Genomic DNA, 17,329 nt, shown 5'->3' with positions numbered 1-17,329 from the left:
AGTGGGTGATGGCTCAAAGGGTTAAGCACATGCTCTGCGTACAGGAGTCCTGAGGTTTGGGTTCAATCCCTGGTTCTAGGTGGTCCTGAGTATTACTATTTTTCAATAAAGCAATTAATCAGTAATTAAACCATACCTGCAAATTTAAATACCAATATTATACATCTGGAAGGGGGATAAGGAGCATCACATTCAGTGGGGCTCGGGGCTAACTACTGGCTCTGTACTCAGAAACTACTCTCTTTTTTTGTGGTTGACTTTATTTTAAATTTTATTATTATTTTTTTATTATTATTATTTTTATTTTTAAATGAATCACCGTGAGGTACAGTTACAGACTTACAAACTTTCATGCTTACCCTTCAGTAATACTATGATTGAGTACCCGTCCCTCCACCAGTGCCTATTCTCCACCAGCAATGATCCCAGTATCCCTCTCCCCACTCCACCCCGTCTCTGTGGCAGGGCATTCCCTTTTGCTCTCTTTCTCCTTTTGGGTGTTGTGGTTTGCAATAGAGGTACTGAGTGGCCATCAGGTCAGAAACTACTCTTGATGAAACTTGGGGGCTATATGGGATGCTGGGGATGGAATCTGGGTCAGCTATGTACAAGACAAAGGTCTTACTGTATTATCCCAATACCATACTTAAATACAGCAATCTTGTGCAGTTGCATGTACATAGACTGATGCTAGCTCACAGACACATCTTGCTGGTCTGTGAGAAAATTATTACTGCTAAAGATATGGTACAGTTGGGGTCATATTTGGTACTACCTAAATACTGGTAAATAATTATAAACGTTTTGTTTTGGTTTTTGCCTATGAAGTCTGAGAAATACTTTTCTCACAGGAACACAGTCGGCAAAGCTGAAAACTACTGGTCTTGAGTACTTTTTTTTTTTTTTGGGGGGGGGAGCCATCCCAAGCACTGGACAAGGGGCCACTCTGAATACTCTGATATTTCAGTGCTAGGGCCTGGCAGGGTGGGGGATGACTGAGTATCTGATGGTGCTCAGGTGCTCCAGAGTTACTACACTGGTGATGCTCAGGAGGATATGTGTCCTGGGCTGGGTTACAAGCCTTGTACATAGTTAACTCCTGTGCTATTTACCTGGCCCTGTCCATTTTAACTGATTTTCTAGTAACTACAGTTCCTGAAGATCCACAGCTGAAGTGGTCTTGTTAGGAAAGTAAACTCAGAAGCCTTACTGTGCTCTACCAGAATTAAACTCTCACACAAGGCCCAGGAGATACCAAATAAGCTTTCCAGGTAGTATTTTTATATACGTCAAGTATTGGTGGAATTAAAGAGAGATCCTTGGCATAAAACAACAGCCTGGATGACTTATTTTCCTATCCTCTGCTTTACTGACACTGTTGCTGTTCTTTAGTATGCACACATGCATCTTGTGATTTTCAGAGTAAAGAGATGAAAAGGAGGTACAGGAAGACCATTAAAATATCTGTGGAGAAGCCAAAGAGACAGTACAGAGGGTAAGGCTTTGCATGTGGCGGATCCCAGGTCCAATCTCTGACATTCCATATGGTCCCCTGAGCACAGAGCCAGGAGTAAGTACTTGGTATTGATTGTGTGCTCCCCCATTGCACCCCAATGCCTATCAATCTGATATAGATATGTACATACCTATATGTACATACAGATATACATAGAATGTGAAACTATACACAACACCAATGAAAGAAATCAAAGAACTAATAAATGAAGAGACATGTTATAATCATGGATGGGAAGATTCAATACTGTAAAGACATTTCTCTCCCAATTATTCTACACATTCAATCAAACTTCAAGTAAGATTTTCTGGATACACATTCTATTCTAAGACTGACAAGTTTTTTGCTATCAATTTTCTATATTGGATAAACACAGATTTGGGACATGTAACAATTTACCTTTCCCTCACAAAGAAAGATTTTTTTTTTTTTTTTTTGTTTTTGGGTCACACCCGGCGATGCACAGGGGTTACTCCTGGCTCTTCACTCAGGAATTACCCCTGGCAGTGCTCAGGGGACCATATGGGATGCTGGGATTAGAACCCGGGTCGGCTGCGTGCAAGGCAAACGCCCTACCCGCTGTGCTATCGCTCCAGCCCCTCACAAAGAAAGATTTTAAGAAAAAAGTCACTGATACCCAAAATACCCCATAAAAACATGAAGAATATTAAAACATTAAAAAATATTAGGAAATAAGGCAAGTGAAAGGAAAAAGGAGGTCTGTGAATAAATTATAATAAACAATTAGATACACAAGACAAGAAAATGAAGTGAAATTTAACCTCATGCCATATACAAAAATTAAATAAAAATTATCGTAACTCTAAATGCAAAATCCAGGCCTCCCATACAAAAATCATGTATCAAGACTGTTGAGCTCTCTACACAGCCCTATATAAAATAATTTTAAACAGGGCTGGGTAGGGAATGGGAGACAATACACACTAAATATATGTTTGCATCTATTATGATTATGTAAACATCACAACTTCCTAAGAGCATACACCACAAAACTTGCAAAAATAGAAAGCATCAACAACAAGCAGTTGTGTGTGTGTGTCTTTCGTGTGTGTCTGTGTGTATGTGTAAGATCAATGTAGCAACTCAATGAACTAGTTGGGATTAAAAAAAGTTTAAAGAAACATACCATTTAGAATTTTAGTCAATTTTGCTTTGAATTTTTTTTTTTTTTTTTTTTTTTTTTTTTTCTTTTTGGGTCACACCTGGCAATGCACAGGGGTTGCTCCTGGCTCTGCACTCAGGAATTACCCCTGGCTGTGCTCAGGGGACCATATGGGATGCTGGGATTTGAACCCGGGTCGGCCGCGTGCAAGGCAAACGCCCTACCCGCTGTGCTATCTCTCCAGCCCCTTGCTTTGAATTTTTATAAAGAAAACAATCCATATTTTATCTTCAGACTTACATTTCCTTACTACTACACTAAATTTATGCAGAATCCCAAAGGAGTTAACAGACTGTTTCACACAATCCATACTGAATAGTTGGTCAATACCCCACTTACAGGTTAGAAAGGCACACGAGCAGTCTGACTGAGAACCAAAAGAACCCAAAGAACAACTGGAAATTGACAGTTACATTCTAAGGATTTTTAAGCTAGTCTGTGAATTTCACCTTGCAACAAGAATCTGATTTTCAGATACATGGGGGGGATGGAGGGGGCGTTAGGGGGAATCTATTTGCAAGGGGGAGGGAGTTTAAAGGTTTGGAGTGCATGCATTGCATGTGGGAGGTCGAAGGTTCTATCTCTAGCACTGCATGGTCACCGAGCACCACCAGAAAGAGCCCTCACAGTCCAAGGGCATCACTGGGACTGAGGAGTTTTTCTGAGCCTAAACCCCAAAAGTGTAGGCCTCCAGTATCACTGGTAGTGGCCTTCAGATTCCTGAGCACTGCTGGAGAGCTCTCCCTCCTCCAAAGATGTGCTTGCTACAGTAAAGGCTTAAATGTCTTCCTAAAAAATTATTCAATAATCACAATATTTTCTATACACTGTATACACTCAATATTTCCCTATATCCTTCTTTGCTAATTTTAATTAAAAAAAAAATCTGAACCCAGAGATAGATAATACAGTAGGCAGGGTGCTTGCCTTGCATATAGCTGATTTGGGTCCAATCCCTAGCACTCCATATACTCCCCCGAGCCCTGCCAGGAGTGATCCCTAAGTGTAAGCTTGGAGTAAGCCTAAACACTGCTGAGTGTGGCAGAAAACAAAAAACCTAGCCTACTTCTAAATCCAACAAAGAAAATGGGTCATACAAATTAACAAAAATATTAGAAATTTCTGAAAGTATTAAAGAACATATTTTCAAAAAGTTTGTTATATGGAGCTAATTCCTGAGAATTTGAGCTTTTGGGGGAAGAGAACAGTGATAAAACACTAAATTAACTACCAAAATACTCTATATTAAACTACCATCTTACTCCACATATTATTCAAGATCCTTCCAAAGTAGAGTCAGTATCAGTAAAGAATGATTACTTTTATAGTAATTCAGGATTGGAGTGGGAGATTTTGGGGAAGCAGAATGCTAAGTTGGAGAGGAACTCTTTTTGTTTTTGTTTTGGGGGAGTCATACCCTGAGGTGCTCAGGAGTTACTCACGGCATGGTGCTGGGAGACCATAAGGTGCTGGGTATTAAACTTGGGCCTCCTGCATACAAAACAACACACACTACCCCACTAAAGCTATATGCCCTCCCTTGGAGAAGAACTTTTCAGTTTTCTGTTCTGTTAGTCACTGGCAGCTGATAATATCTCATCACCATGGCACCGATGCTATTACAATGTGAACCCCTACCTCCCCCATGTCCTCTCGATGGATTCAGGGGACAGGATCATCCACTTTGGGAAACACTGATGCAGAACTGTATATTAATTTGAACAAAAAGCGCAAAGAGCTGGGATTTTTGTTTTTCTTTGTCTTAGACCCAAAGATTATTTCCTCTTTTTGTGAATTATGAAATACACAAATAGCTGCAATGTTACTCATAAAGTGACAAAGTGGCATACTCAACCCTTACCTAAGTGCTGGAGAGAGAGTTTAAGGTACTTGCCCCAGCATGCAGCTGACCACAGCTATTCTCCAGCATCACATACAGTCTCCCAAGCACTGCCAGGGGCCACTCCTGAGCACACCCACCCCCCATGTAATTGAACACCCTCTTAAAAAACACAAGTAAAATGTCAGTATATATTTTGCCCTAAGAAAAATAGTTTCTGCCCATCAGCTGAGATAACACAGAAGTATCAATCACTATACTTTATTTTTTTCTTAAGGGCTTCCTTCTTCGTTTTCTGTTTGTTTGGGGGTCACATCCAGCAATGCTGTGGGATTACTCCTGGCTTTGCATTCAGGAATCACTCCTGCATGCTCAGGGACAGTAAAGAATGCTGGGAATTGAACCCAAGTCAGGCACATGCAAAGTGCCTGCTCTACCCGCTGTACTACCTCTCTAGCTCCAAGAGCTTTCTCCTTTTTTGAAACAAAATAAACAGAAAAGAAGCATTCTATTAATCAATTCTAACAACATTGAAAATTCTCTCATGACCCAGCAATTGTCAGCAAATGACAATAGTTATAAAATAAAAACAATAAACTAAAAATAAAGTATACAAAGCCGTGAGTACATAATGACAAAAATGCAACTAGGAGAAAGAGGAAGTTCTTCATTATGGTAGCTCTTCATTTTACACATATAACGAATATAGAAGGAATGACTACATTAGAAAATAACCTTGGGTAATCTTTCAGCTGCAGGTCAAAACCACCATTCGAAATAAGATTTGTGGTATAAAAAAAAAAAGGGAAAAGGGGGGGCTGGAGTGATAGCGCAGCAGGTAGGGCATTTGCCTTGCACGCGGTCAACCTGGGTTCGATTCCCAGCATGCCATATGGTCCGCCGGGCACCATCAGGAGATTCCTGAGTGCAGAGCCAGGAGTAACCACTGAGCATCGCTGGGTGTGACCCAAAAAGAAAGAAAAACACATAACAATAAAATATTTATCTGGTCTAAAAGTGGTCTCCATATGATTAATTACAGAAGGATAAATTGTAATTTTAACTGAGGATACCTGTGATATCTTTACTAAATGATCTCTAGTTGCAGCTCGCCATGCTCCCAAATTGAATTTGCTGAAAACACAAGATCATTTCTGTGACTGTCCTCCCGAAGAGTCATAAGCATACCAACAACATCTTCTCATAAGAAAGTATCAAACACAAAATTGAAAATTCTCTCATGACCCAGCAATTTTATAGCTAGTTATTTAGGTAAGCCTAAGAAAAATGAAAAAATATGCAACAAAAGAACATACATGAATGTTTACAGAAGTCTTACTCATAATAGCATCATGTGGGGACATGGCTCAAGAGACAGAGCACATGCCTAATATTTTGGAAGCTCTGATATTGATGCCTAAGACCAAATGCTCAGCCCACCAGGTATAAAACAAAAAGCAAAACAAAAACCTTTTAAAACAAAACAAAAACAGGGAACAGATCAATTTGGGTACTGATACAATAATATCATGAATCTCAAAATACATGTTGTTGAGTAGAAAGCAGACACACACCCAGGATTCATTCATTTTTGGGAAGTGATACTGGACAGTGCTAAAGGGCTTTTCATCATTCTGTGCTTAGGAGTGACCCCTGGCCATGCTCAAGGAAAGACGGATGGTGCCAGGATTGAACTGGAGTTGGCCGAACGCTGAGGCCAGCACCTTTTCTACCACTCCAACACTACGTAATATTTTAAACTAGGAAAAACTAAAGTATGGCAATAAAAATTAAAGAGTGTGGCAGGGAGAAGTGCAGGGATCAATCAGAAAGAAGCAAGAAGGAATTTTCTGAGGTGATGAAAAATGTTCATTATCTTATCTTGAATGAACGATGGATGCACAGGTGAAACTGCAAAAATGCACTGAACATTTTAAGACTTGTGCCTTTTATGGAAAGTAAATTATATTGCAACTAAAAAAAAAAACCACAGAGGTGTCTCATAAGGGCTCAGGGATGGACCTCAGTGGGCGAGAGTCTTGCTTCAATGTAAGAGGCCAGGGAGTTCAATGCCAGGCACCACCCCATGTTGACAAGCATATAAAACCCCTGGCACAACACAACTGCAAATGAGCACAAATAATTGCTAAGTACTAACACCAAGTATGAGAACCCAAACATCACAGTAACAACAAACAACAAAGGTGAAGGAAGGAAGTAAAAGTATCTTATGTATATAGATTACATATACACAGTCCTATTTTTTATGTATAAATGTTAATTTTAAAAAAATCTCAGCAACCAAGATAATTAAGAATGAAATATTACTGGGTTCGTTTCTATTAGTAATTAGTCCAAGTTTTAATTTTTTTTAAAACTTAGACTCAAAAAGATGTATACAGTGTAATTCTGATGCCTTTAAAAAAAAAAATACTTAGCTTTGGTTTTGGGGAAAAAAAAAAACAGCAGTGATTAGAGAATCATGTCACTTTGGGAATTGAACCCAGATCTCCCACACAGAGTTAGACTTGGCCCTGTCCTTGCCCCCAACACACACAACTTTGGAGCTTTTAGAATGGAAAATTTTAAAGAAACCGTAATTCTGGACTTTAGGCTTTTATTCTGAATTACAGGAAGCAGTATGCTGGCATATATCTAAACTGAGCATTTGCTTCAGTCTCTTTAAAAACATAAGGATATTCTTGCTTAAACTGAGGGCTCTAGTCAGAAAATGTTTTAGTCTACTTACTATATTTCCTTTACCAAAACATGGTTAATAAAGAAATTGCAGTGCATGCATTGAATAAATTGAAGCTAATGGAACCTAAAGTCACCTTCCTAATCAAACCCCACAGTAATACAATTTCTATATCCTGAACTACAGAATTTTCACTACCTTCTGTTTGGGCTGGAGCGATAGCACAGTGGGTAGGGTGTTTGCCTTGCATGCGGGTTTGAATCCTCCACCCCTCTCCGAGAGCCCGGCAAACTACCCCAGGCGTATTCAATATGCCAAAAACAGTAACAAGTCTCACAATGGAGACGTTACTGGTACGCACTCGAGCAAATCGATGAGGAACGGGATGACAGTGATACAGTGATATCTTCTGTTTACAGAGGAGACTGAGCTGAGTGTTGAAGTATAATGTCCTAGGCAATAAGATATAATGAACAAAAACCTTACCATTCAGCTCTAATTACTGAACCAAACTACGTAACATTTGAGGTGAAGAGGCAATTTCATTAGCTTTTTTTATTTAAATAAAATTCCTATAAAGGTTATAACCATATTTAACTTAATGGGAAATATGCTAATTCTCTCCTCAGGAAATAAAAATCTGCTATGAAGGTTCTTAAAATATACAGGGTCCAGGGAGAGTAGAGGAGCAAAGCTACATGCAAGGCAATCTGGGTTCTATTCTCCCCTGCCACCACATGGCCTGCCAAGCATCTCTGGGTGTAGGCACTGCAGGGTGGTCCTGGTGGTTGCTGACACAACATCCTGGGGCCTTCATATTGAACCACTGACCTGGTTAGCCAAGTACTGTCAGCAGTGGCCCTCAAGCCCCTTCAACGCTGTGTGGAAGTCCTGGCCCCCCAAACAAAACAAAACCAATTAACATAACTACAATCTTCTAAAGTCTTTATGACTAGCATGGATTTAATAAGGAAGAGAAAGAAAAAGAAGAAAAGGAAAAAAGAAAACTGGAAAGGGAAGAGCCTTTTTTTTCACCTAAACACACTGCATTTATCTGAGTGTGTAGAAAGTTGCTGGGCAGATAGCCAAGTGGCAAATATTTATTAAGGAACTGAAGAGATACCTCCAAGAGTTAGTGCACATGCTTTGTATGCAGGAGGCTCACGTGCAACCCTGGCAAGGTAAGGTCCCCCAAGCACCATTGTGACTAACCACTAACCGCCAAGCACTGCTGGATGTGGCCCCCCCGAAACAAAATAAAAACAAAACATTTGTCCAACAACTATTTGTTCAATTAGGCAGGATTCTGCTGCCTTTACCCTGTATTCAGTACTTAGTAGATATCTGTTATGAGTTCAATATATCTATAAGAATAAAACATTTAAAACAGGGGAGGGCCGGAGCAATAGTACAGCGAGTAGGGTGTTGGCCTTGCTTGCAGATAACTGGGTTCGATTTCTGGCACATGATATGGTTTCCCTGACCCAGGAGTAATCCCTGAGCAGTCAAGAGTAAATCCTAGGCACATCCAAGTGTGCACCCCTCCCCCCACCCCATGCATGAAAAGGAGCCAACAGGGAATACAGCATTTCCATGGAATTTTTTTTAATGGTGGCAGGGGTGGAGGGTTGGCAACATGATGGTGCTCAGCTCAGAGTTTACTCCTGTCCTACCAGGAGCTAGGGACCATGTGTGGTGTCAGGGATTAAACCTGGGTGAGCTGCATGCAAGACAAGCACCCTACCCACTGTACTATCTCTGTTGCTTAAAGCAATACATACTCTGGGAGTTCTCAATAATGCAATTCTGTATGTACTCTGCTAATTTCATATATCCAATGTTAAAAATCAATTTATACTAAGATAAAGAAGCAGTATATAATAATGTCTTGATCTAGACCGTTGAATTTCATCTCCATTACTGATTAGCTATGTGAAGCAGAGTGAATAAATTCCATTAGTAGTATTATCAGCAATAACAGTAGTAGACATTTAGTGTACTAAAATTAGCGTACTTCTGGGGCCTGAAGTAACAGTACGGCAGATATGGCTCCTGCCTTTGGTTCAATTCCTAGAATTCCATTCTCTTAAGTCTTGCCAGGAGTGATCCCTGAGCATGGAGCTGGAAGTTATCCTGGACACGGCTGATGTGGCCAAAACTGAAGGGCAAAAGTGTAGTTCTGGTATTGTAAAACATGTCTCTGGAACATACTTATTTTTGCATACATGTTAGTTTCTCTGTGCCCCACAGATCCTATTTATTTTTGTACATTCACTTCCCAGACACTGATAACCTTCTGCCTCACTTGGGAAGCATCTCTTCCTTCCATGGCTCTGCTCACCTCAAAAACAGAGACAGCAGAAGAAAAGAAAGAAGCATTTTTGTGGCAATGGTGTGCATATAAGGTTAAAGTTTTTATCTAAACCAAGACTAATAATCTTTACTGAAATTTTATTTTAAACTTCTATAAACCTCCACCTTTTATGGTAAACCAAAGATAATAAAATATACCATAACTGCTTTCAAAATTTTTTGTTTTAAGGCCATCTCTAGAGGTACTCAGGGGTCATATGAAATGCTGGTCATAATGAGATAGTAAAAGTGGCTTAACTCCTGTGCTATATAGTTCTCTGGCCTTCCAAAAGAATTTCTTAATTTTTTACAGTCCATTTCTGGGAGAGAGGGAACACACACACACACACACACACACACACACACACACACACACACACACACACACACACACACACACACACACACACACAATTAAAACATGTAATGCAGTGGTAGAGTTCATGCCTTGCTTTTAAGATGTACTGAGATCCTTGGCACCCACAAAAATATCTACAATTATTCCGAAAATTACCTTTATTAATTTTTGGGTGGGGGAAATGGGTCACACTTGGAGATGCTTAGAGATAATGTAATACTAGGAACAGAACCTGGACCTTCCATAGAAAAGTATGCAATCAGTGCTTTAAGCTACCTATCTCTCTAGAACCTTTGGGGACATATCTGGTGATGCACAGGGGGTTACTTCTTGCTTTGCACTCAGGAATTACCCTTGGCAGTGCTCAGGGGACCACTGGGATGCTAGAAACTGAACCCGGGTCGGTTGCGTGCAAGGCACACGCCCTACCTGCTATGCTATTGCTCTAGCTCCTAGAACCTTTAATCTTTATTAAAAAATTATTTTTATAAAGTTGTTCACAATAATTCATCACATTCAATATTCAGAACCTTTAATTTTTAATAAAATTAATAATTTTTTAATGTTTTGGGGTCATGTAGCACTGACGATCAATCACAGGCCCTAAGCATGCTAGACATGTGCTTTAGCATTTAGGCCATATCCTGGCTCCTTGTTATCGTTAACTTATCAAAGAGAAAAGAGTGGTCTAAAATTAGGATCTGAAGGAAGTCCTCAGACGAAGTTCAAAGATTTCACGTTTCTGTTATGCCTCCCATAACAGAACTCTATGCTGTTCACAAGGTAGACTGGGAAGGTAGATGGTGTGGGGATCACAAATCTTAAATCAATTTATCTGCGACCAAAGTCTCCCTGAAGATTAAGATCCTTTTTTGAACTATAATTTATCTATTAGAACTCTTCAACAAAATGTTTCAAAGATATCTCAGGGTGTGCCACCAACTCCCTTCTGTTCTTAATTATTGGCATCACCTAGCAATCATTTCACACTTTTCTCTCTCGCCCACAGTCACATGATCATGTTGTTCTTGCTCAAATCCAATCCCTTTCTATTTAATTCCATTCCAACCAGATCTGGTGACTTTATTTCTGCATTTTTATAATAGTTTCCTGACTCTAGTCTCTTCTTTCTCCAAAATTCATTTTCCATTCTTCTAACTGCTATTTCTCAATGCAAACTCTACTGATTTTCAGGCTTAAAATCATCAAACAATTCCCTACTACCAACAAGATAAAAGAGTATAACATATAAAGCTCTTCTATATCTGAAGGCTATTAAAATCCAATTAACAACTTTAAACTCTAAAATTTGAAAAATTTTAGATTATCACCAAAAATTCTTTTGGAAATATAAAGCGATAGCAGTCAAGTGTCAGGCTGTAAAATCAACACACAAAACCCAGTTGACATTTCTATATGCAAGCAACAATTTATTAGAGAAGGGAAAAAATGTTCAAATCCCATTTAGAGAGGTCAGAAAGATGATACAGGGTTAAGGAGCTGGCCTTGCCTGCAATCAATTCAGTTCAACACCCAACACTGCATATGGTCGGTCCCCCAAGCCTTGTCAGAAATGATCCCTGAGCACAGAGTCAAGAGATAGCCCTGAGCACAAGCACAAACCACCCACCCCCAAATTCCATTTAGAACTGTAAAAAAGCATACAAAAATGCCTAGAAATCAGCTCTTAAAGATTCATACATCAGGGGCTAGAGCGATAGCACAGTGGGTAGGGCATTTATTTGCCTTGCACGCAACAGACCCAGGTTCAATTCCCAGCATCCCACATGGTCTCCCAAGCACTACCAGGAATAATTCCTGAGTGCATGAGCCAGGAATAACCGCCGTGCATCATGGGGTGTGACCCAAAAAGCAAAGAAAAAAAATATATATATATAAACTCATAACTCAAAAACTGAAAGTCATTATTAAAACAAATGGAAGTGAACACGAAGAAATGTAAAAATAAATATTCCAAGCTTATGAATTGAAGAATTAGCAGAGTTAAAATGATCATGCTACCCAAAGTCTCACCAATATTCAATATAAACAAAATTTCAATAGCATTCTTCAAAAACGAAGAACAAATACCACTGAAAATTTGTAAGGAACCATAAACATTCCTATTACCTATCTCACCCTCAACAGCCAAAGCAATCTGGATCAAAAAAGAAGATAGGAGGTAGCATATTTCCTGATCTTCGAACTATGCCACAAAGCTACAGTTATCAAAAAAAATGTGGTACTGGAATAAAAACATTAAGATGAACTGAATAGAATTACAATAGTTAGAAGCAAACCTGATTCAAGGAAGAGTTTACGCAGGTGCAACAAAGGAGTCAAGAACATAAAGTAGAGGAAGAAAAGTCTCCTCAACAAATAGTGTTTAAAAAAAAAATCAAATTGGACCACTATTTCAAACTAAACACAGAACTGAATTTAAAATGGATTAAAGATGTTCATATAATACCCAAATTGATAAAATATATCAAAGAAAACATAGGCAGAACACCCCATGTCATCAATTCTGGAGGTGTCTTCAATGATACAACTTCATCTATAAGAAATACACAAAATGATAGATACTGGGTGGGGGAGGGTTCCGGAGCGAGAGCATAGGAGGGAGGGTGTTTGCTGTACTATCCCAGAAGGTCCATGTACTGTCAGACGTGATTGCTGAGTCTAGTCAGGAGTAAGCCCTGAATATCCCTGGAAGTGGCCCCAAAAAACAAAAACAAAAAAAAAAGAACAAAAGAAACAAGACTAAACAATCTGAAAAGTTTCTCCAGTGTGAAAGAAACTATTGTTAAAGACAGGACTGGGGAGAGAGTACAGTAGGAAAGCCTTGCTTTGCATATAGCTAAACTGAGTTCAATTCCCAGCACCTTTAAGGTCCCCAAAACACTGCCAGGAATGATCCCTAAACACAAACAGGTAAGAGTTAAGTCTCTAGCCCTGCTGGACATGGCCCCAAAAGTGAACCAAAAAAAAAAAAAAAAGATAGAAAGATACTCTACTGAAGAGGAGAAACTATTTACAACCCATACATCTGACAATGGGCTAATATCCAAGTTATATTAAGTACTCAAAATTTGAAAACAACAAACCCATCCAAAAATGGGGGGGAAGAACAGAACAGACATTTCTCCAAAGAATACATAGTTATGACTAACAGGTACATGGGGGGGAGAAAAGCTTATTACATATTATCACTAATTAACATGGTTTTCTGCTTACCCATGCAAAGCCAGTCAAATTGGGATTACTCCATCCTCACGATACTACAAAACCTGCCTCTCAAGCAAGACCAAGCATGTTCCAGACTGCAACCCCTGTACAGACCTGCATTGAACACTGTGTCCCTCTCTACTGGACTACTGAGTATACGGGATCAATAAACTGCTATTTATATCATCTGTCTAATGTCAAGTTTTAAGTGTTCGCTCATCCCCATAATAACACTGCAAGAGAAACCCTTCAACAGCGTGAAGAGGATGTGAGTAAAACAAGACCTCACGAATAGCCTACTGGTGGGGTGGAAGTGTGTTAGGCTCATGAAATAAGACCTCATTTATTTGAGCTCAAATTTAAGACACAAAGTTTGGGAATAGGAAATGAACTCTGTATTTTACATACATTTTAAATAATTAAATAAGCTAATACATAGGGCCAAACATTTGAAAGGTAAGATGAATGATCTCAGATCTTTGATTTTCAGATACAAATTTCTAAGTATTATCCTCAGCACTGCATATGATCCCTGAACAAGGCCAGGGATAATCCTTGAGCACAGAAACAGGAATAAATCCTGAGCAAGGCCAGATGTGTCCCTAACCTCAAAAAGAATGAAATTGTGTATTTGGTAAAAACATAAACATAAAGGTAGTTTACAATTATTTTTTCTACTAACTGTCAATAGAAATAAGTAAACTACAATGTCTAAGAAAAATTCTGTCATTGGAATTACAAGGAAAAATATAAATAAATGCCACAACAAATAACATGGAGAATGTGTATGTAACCTTCAAAATAAAAATTGTAAAAATGTCCTTTTTTGACAACTATAGGTAGTTCTATAGATCTCCTATGAATCTGTGATAAAATTACTACTTTGGGAGACAAGATTTTAGGTCAAAAAATGGAAATCAGAATTTTTATTTTCTTATCAGGTTTTCAACCTTGAAAATTACTTTGCATACCCTCTCCTCTATGTGTTCTTTGAATGTAATGAAAATACATTCAAACGTGCTTCAATGTGCAAAATCTAAAAAAAAATTCCAGTAATGTTATAGCAGTTATCAAGTTCCTGCTTGTGAAAGGACTTTTTTTTTACATTTTATTCGTACAATGACAGAATTTCTTCATCTTCAGAATGAAACAGGAATATTTTTTACATAAAAAGGATACTAGTTGAGAGCTAGAAAGCTAGTACACTGAAGTAAGGCCTGTGCCTTGCTTGTGGCCAATATCTGGTTCCGCAATGTTTGGATCTGAGCATCTTCTGGTGCACCCCTAGAGACCTCTGAGCACCCCTGAGCACTTTGATAACCCAGGTAATCCCTGACATTGCAGAATCGAAGCTGTCTTTGGGCCCTAGCATTGAGTCACCTGGTCTATTGGCTAAAATTTCCTTGGAGGAGCCCTAGGACATCCTGTGAACAGTTTGGGAGGCACAAAATCAAAGACAAAAAAATAAAGACAAAAATCACCCCCAAAAGCTTACTGAGCTTGGGACTGGAGCACAGCGGGTAGGGTGTTTGCCTTGCACGCCACCAACCCGGGTTCAATTCCCCACAACCCATATGGTCCCCCGGAATGCAGAGCCAGGAGTAACCCCTGAGCATCGCTGGGTGTGACCCAAAAAGCAGAAAAAATTAAAAAGCTTACTGAGCTTACTCTTCAGTAAATAAGAATTTTATATTAATTATATATTAATTACGACAATTATGATAGCAACTTTGTCTTTACAGACACACATACCCTCAAAGAGCACTCAAAGGAGTTCCATTTGTTTCTCTGAATCAATGTCTTCCAAAGTAGAAGATAACCCCCGTGGGGGGCAATGGAGGAGTGCAGGAGCAGCCCTGGGTGTGATTAGGAGGCACTTCCTGTTTATTCACTTAAAAGATTTCCAAGGACACTATGGGATTTTTTCCCCCTAAAAAGTGGTGAGATGACAAATAAATCTGGAGTTTCTGTATTAGAAACTTTAATATTTATGGAATTACTAAAAATGAAACTTGTTGTTACTGTTTTGGGCATATCAAATACGCCACAGGTAGCTTGCCAACAAGTCTCACAACAGAGACGTTACTGGTGCCCGCTCGAGCAAATCAATAAGCAATGGGAAGACAGTAATACAGTGACTAGAAGTGAAACATTTGGCAAACAAATATTTTTCTCTTGAAAAATTGCCTTCAATATTGGACCCCTTTCATGAAAATTATACTTTCTCTTTCTGGAGGGAGAAGGGTCAGGTGTTCAGGGAACCATTAGTGCAAGGGAACTGAATCAGGGTTGCTGCTGCAGCTGCATTCACTGCACATTAAGTGTCCTACCTCCTGTACTATCTCTCAAATCCTTACATTTTCTCTAAGTGTCGCAAATCCATGATTCCTTTATTCATTCATTGAGAACTACTTACTCATCAATATTCATCCTAATGGCAGATGCTAAAGATAATATTATTTCTGCATTTAGGAATTCCAACAGAATGGTGGGGAGGTATATAAACACCTATAATGAAAACTGATGATGCATTACAAAGTTCAGATTAAAATAGTTCTGTGACCTGATCTAAGTCTTGAGGAATGAATAGTATCTGCAACTTTTCAAAAAGGGGACAGACTAGTAAGGAGTACCAACATTCAGTTACCATGCTAGACAGCACTTACACTTGCAGCAACTTTAATAAGATATGTAGCCAAGAGGGAGAGGTAAGGGGCTGGAGAGGAAGTACCTCCATGGGGACGGTACTTGCCTACACTAGGCGGGTTGGATCCCCACCAGGAGTAATCAATCCCTGAGTGCAGAGTCAGAGTAACTCCTGAGCATCACCTGGTGTATCCCCCATCCTGCCACAGGAAAAAAAAAAATTATGTAGCCCTTATTTCAGAGGAAACTGAGGTTGAGAGTTAGTTTACCTGGGGTACTAAAATAGATTGCAAACAGGTTATCTCCAAACTCACAGAATGATTATTGGAAATATAATTGAATATACTGGAAATGTCTTAACTATTAGGTTAGAATGGCATAAAAGGCCACTGCCATCATTCTTATGAGCTGAGCTTCCTTGTAATGGCAACTACAAGTTGCAGTGTAGAAAAACGATTTATTCAAACAGGCTTAGACACTGGAAATTTCAGGGATTGATCTAGAAACCTTATCATAAAAACCTAACTAGCAGAGAAATGTAACAGAAGAGAAGGACCAGATAACACACAATCTCATAACACTATTTGCCTCCCCCAGTTTTCTTCTCTCTTGCATTTTTTGTTATTTTGGTTTTTGGGCCACACTGGGTGATGTTCAGGACTTACTCTTGGCTGTGCTCAGGGATCATTCATAGCAGAGCTGAGGACCTCATGAGGTACTGGGGGTCGAACCCCAGCCAGCCACATACAATGCAAGCTCCCTATCCACTATACTGGCCCTTCAGCATCCACCTTGATTTTCTTTATATTTCCTCCATTAGGAGGAAAATTCCTCAACTGTACTCTCCTCAACTGTACTCTCACAGAACAGGCACCACTTATATGCATTGTTCATACAGTAAAAAGGTGTTACTAATAGATAACAGTTAAAAACAGTAACAAATAAAAATTTAATAATCCTGTTGACTAAGAGATAAGTTAGTATAAACAAATGAACCTTTCAAGCAAGAAATTAATTGTATAAAACATTTTGATGATGCAAGTGAAAATGAAAACACTGACTGCAAAGTATAAGGCTGGGGAGGGCTTGGGGTGGGGATGCTGAAATAGTTTAAGTTAAAAAAAACTACATGTCTGGACATGGACCCAAGGATTGTTCAGTGGCAAAGAGTTGCCTTGTAATAGGCTGAGAGTTCCAATCCTCAGCACCACCTCACAGGCACCTAGCATGAACCTGGGAACACTGACTTTGGGGACCCCATGCCACAACAATCAGTGTGAGAACTCTGGTGCACTGCATCGAAGTATGTGCAAACAATACAACTGAAGGTATGCAAGTAACACAACCAATTATGCAGCCTGTAATGAAATATATAGGCAATGAAACCTATGTGCCAGCACCATAATTAATTAGTGCGACCCCCAGCCAGCACAAACATAAACAGTATAAACATAATAGAGTGCAACTACTGCAACAAATTGTACAAGCCCTGGTAAGCAGCATAACAA

The 17,329-nt window shown here is 39.3% G+C and overlaps 1 protein-coding gene across 1 annotated transcript in view; it reads right to left on the bottom strand.

The window, feature by feature from the left end:
• The window catches only part of CAPZA2 (capping actin protein of muscle Z-line subunit alpha 2), a 49,985-nt gene that overhangs the window by 28,154 nt on the left and 4,502 nt on the right, over positions 1–17,329 (bottom strand). The gene's annotated exons all lie outside the window — the stretch shown is intronic.

Source organism: Sorex araneus, chromosome 1, assembly GCF_027595985.1.
Source record: "Sorex araneus isolate mSorAra2 chromosome 1, mSorAra2.pri, whole genome shotgun sequence".
NCBI classification, from domain to species: Eukaryota; Metazoa; Chordata; class Mammalia; order Eulipotyphla; family Soricidae; genus Sorex; species Sorex araneus.
Note: the sequence above shows the minus strand (reverse complement) of the source record. Positions and strands in the feature narration are given on the sequence as shown.